The sequence below is a fragment of the Chionomys nivalis genome, chromosome 12 (genome assembly GCF_950005125.1).
Source record: "Chionomys nivalis chromosome 12, mChiNiv1.1, whole genome shotgun sequence".
Taxonomy (NCBI): Eukaryota; Metazoa; Chordata; class Mammalia; order Rodentia; family Cricetidae; genus Chionomys; species Chionomys nivalis.
Genome location: NC_080097.1, coordinates 74,174,661 through 74,178,800, shown reverse-complemented (window position 1 = coordinate 74,178,800; position 4,140 = coordinate 74,174,661).

Genomic DNA, 4,140 nt, shown 5'->3' with positions numbered 1-4,140 from the left:
TGTTAGGGCTTCCACATGACCAAACGTGCTTTCCTCTGCTGCGCTGTGCTCCTGCATGGAACCAAGAAAGCAAGGTAGCCCTCGCCAGAATGTGTCCCTTCAACCTGGCACTTCCTTGACTTCAGAATCATGAAGCAAATAAAATTCTGCTCATTATATATTGCTCAGCCAGAGGTGGTTTTTTTTTTTTTTTTTGGGCAGTTCACAATGGACTAAGGACAGCAGGCAAGCCATCCCATGGGTCCAGACCTTCCCCACTCCTGGAAGCTTTAATCATATTACCAAAACTAGAATGTTCTGCCTCTCCTACGGAGTGTTCATCCTTCTCCTACTTTTCTATATAGTAGGTCTAACATCTGTCTCGGTACCCAGTAGCCAAGTCTGTTAGCCCCATGCCAATACAGTCTTGCCACATCTAGCTGAAGGAGGCCTTCTGCTAAGAGAGTAAAAAGAACATCGCTTTTGCTTCTGCCTTTTTGTGAACTTCCTCTAGTCATGGTTCACTCCACACTTTCTTTCTCGGTGTGAAGGAAAGGCAGCTCCTGCTCTTGCCTTTTCTCCTGCTTCCTTGGACTGATGCAGTCCTGATGGGGCGAGCGGAAGACGTGGGGGCTTCAGCCTCAGCAACTACTCTGGGAGTCAGAGTCCAATGATGCTTTTGGGAAACACTCGTGAAGGTGACACCGTCTTGGCCATGTGGGATTCTGAGTGGAAGCAGGGTGAAGGGTATTTCTGTAGTGCTGGCCACTTCTGGAACAAATGGAACAGTTGCTTTGCAGATCAGTCAACGATTTTAAACATATTTGTGTTTTCTTTTCTTTTCTTTTCTTTTTTTTAACCAATGATGGTTTTAAGCTTTTTTTGTTTTTGTTTTTTGTTTGTTTGTTTTTTGAGGCAGGGTTTCTCTGTGTATCACTGCCTGTCCTGGAGCTCACTCTGTAGACCAGGCTGGTCTTGAACTCAGAGATCCACCTGCCTGTGCCTCCCCAGTGCCAGGGTTGAAGATGTGTGCCACTGCTGACCCCCTGGTGGCTTTGAACTCTTGATCCTCCTTCTTCCACCTTGAGCCGTGTTGCCCTAGCTATTGCTGGAAGGAACTTCTTCTGTGATTATCTTCCCAATTCTTTTTCATTCCTGTGGGGGAGGGGCAATTTGGGACAGGGTTTCTTTGTGAAATGGTCCTGGCTGTCCTGGAACTCACTCTGTAGACCAGTCTGGCCTCAAACTCTCAGGAATAAGCCTGTCTCTGCCTCCTGAGTGCTGGGCTTAAAGGTTTGTGCCACCACCCCCAGCTCCTTGTCTTAAAGGAGAAAAAGCAGGGCTAGACAGAGTGATGGGTGAGTGGTTGAGAGCACTTACTGCCCTCCCAGAGGCCCCCAGTTTATTTCTCATCACCCACATGGCAGCTCACAACCACCTGTAACACCATTCCCAGGGGCTCTGGGGCTCTCTCCCGGCCTCTGAAGATATTTGCATGTATGTGGTACACATAAACTCATGTAGACACATACACATAATTAGACATATAAGAATTAAAGAGGTAGGCTTTATCTTTTAGAACAGTTTTATGTCACATGCTAATCTAGCCACGATCGTCTTCATAACTGAACAGAGAGCTTGCTCCTCTGAATGCATGGGGCACACTCTACTAGTGTGGAGGCTGTGTAGTGGCTGCGTGGGGGCTGTGTGGAGGCTGCGTGGGGGCTGCGTGGCGGCTGCGTGGCATATGTGTGGCAGATGTGTGGTGGTTGTGTGGCGGCTCGTGTCTCACTTCCTAGGGTTTCCTTACAAGTTGGGAAGGGCTTATTCTGAAAAGTCAGTTTCCTTCCTTTCATACCTGCCCTGCGTCTACAGTGTTAGAAAGTTTGAGCTGGCCCCAACTCAGCCAACTAAAGCTCCCTGTGCTCATGGTTCCCCGTGTGTACCACAGCTTCCTAACACAAGGGGATAGGTCTGTACAGTGGAGCATGGCCGTGTGCAGGCAGACATCCAGATCAGAAGGCAACCGGAAGTGGCTGTGACAGTGAGTGACCTTGTAGGCTGGCACAGTGGCACACCTACGCCCGACAGTGCCACTCCCTGTGAGTGTGGGGGCCAGTTAGATTCACTCTTCCACAACACCCTTTATTGTAGGCTAAATCGCGCTCTCTGAAAACTCACAGGCTGAAACCTTAGCCCGCAGAACCTCAGAATATGACTGAGTTTGGATAGAGCCTTTTAAAAAGGTGACTAGGTTACCCTCTCTGAGGAGTGCATGGGGGGTGGTGTGGGGATAGGTGGAGGGCTTGGGAGGAGGGGAGGGAGTGGGAATGGGGATTGGTATGTATAATGAAGAAAGGTAGTTTGTTTTCTTTTAAAATAATAAAAGAAATTAAATAAAAAAGTGATTAGGTTAGAAATAGTTGATGAACATAGATACAACCTGAAGGTTAGACACACAGCCAGGCACCTATCACATGCATGCAGGAAGGATAGATAGAAGTTGATCATTTGAAAGCCAAGGTGAGACCCCCCAGAAGAAATTAACCCTGCCAGCACTGTGACCTTGGATTTCCAGATTCTAGAATTGTGGAGCAACAATGTTATGATTCCCACTGCCTTGTTTTTGGAGCCCACAAGACTCTACAGTGAATGCACAGTGGACAGATTCATAAAGGGAGAGCCACGAGTATACACTTATTGGGTACCCATTTTGCAGAGCTGTGGGAAGACTTGTCTTTTCGAAAAGTCACTGTCCTATCTATAAAAACCTTGTGAAGCCATGATTCTTCCCTTCCCCAAACACCTCAGCAGTGTAACTTCTGCAGGGGCCATGGGATGACCTTGCTTCACTCCCCTACACCATGAGGCCTTGGAGCAATTACATTCCCTCTTTGTTCTAACAGTCAAATTTGCATAGAGACTATCCCACAAAACTACCTGCTAACAGGCCACATAGAACTATCTGTAGAAGACAGGCATGGAGAAGGAGGGTAGCCTGCCCCACCTTTGCTAACAAACAAATCCGTGCGTCCCCAAAACTAGTTATCACCAAAGAGATTGGATGAGGAGGATGGGGGATTCCAGGACTCAGCGATGGTTAGTAACTTTATCTGAGGGTTTGGGAACCTATGACCCTCCAGAGGTTCCACACGATGTTGCTGACCCTCCTTTACCCCAGAACATTAGCTCAGAAGACTGTATCTGGTAACTATTCCTCTCCCACATCAGATGGATGAATAGAAGATAAATCCAGAGAATTTTTTATTTAAATGTCCATGAAAACAAAAGTATTGGGGGGGGGGGAGACCTCTGCTTCATCTAACAGACTTATTTTATCTAGTTTTTTAAATTGAAAATAGATTTTAGCCGGGCGGTGGTGGCGCACGCCTTTAATCCCAGCACTTGGGAGGCAGAGGCAGGTGGATCTCTGTGAGTTCAAGACCAGCCTGGTCTACAAGAGTTAGTTCCAGGACAGGCTCCAAAGCTACAGAGAAACCCTGTCTCGAAAAACCAAAAAAAAAAAAAAAAAAAAAAAAAAAAAAAAAAAAAAAGATTTTAAATATATATTCTGATCATGGTTTTCCTTCCCCTATATATTCTCTAGGGAAAAAAAAAACAAATTAAAACAAAAACAAACAAACCACCTCATATTATCTAAGTTGGAAAAATCACTGTTGTCAAAATAGAAAAAAAATCAAAATCCAAGACACCAAAAAGACAGTGACAGTCAATAGTCATTGTCAACCTGGCAGGGCCTGGGCTCATCCCAAAAGGCCCTGGGCGTGTTTCTAGTTTGTGTTAGGTGAGGTGAGAGGCGTCCCACTGATGGCCAGTGACATCCACAGTCTGACCAGAAAGGTGAAGGCCAATGGTGCCCAGCGTTCTCCACCCTGCTTCCTGACTGCACACCCTGCACACCCAGTGTGGTCTCCTGCACTCGCTGCCATGCCTTCCTTGCGCCATAGGCTGTGCCCTCTGGAACTCTCCTGCATTCATTGCTTCTTATTAGGTACTGGGTCACAGCCACCAGAAAAGTGACGAGCACAGTAGGCGTACCTGTCGGCCATATTTGTAACCCCTATGCACAGGGACTCCTGACAAGGCTTGGCTGTGTTCTTCCCAGAGCTGGGAAAACAGAAGAGTGAGCAACGAGGCACC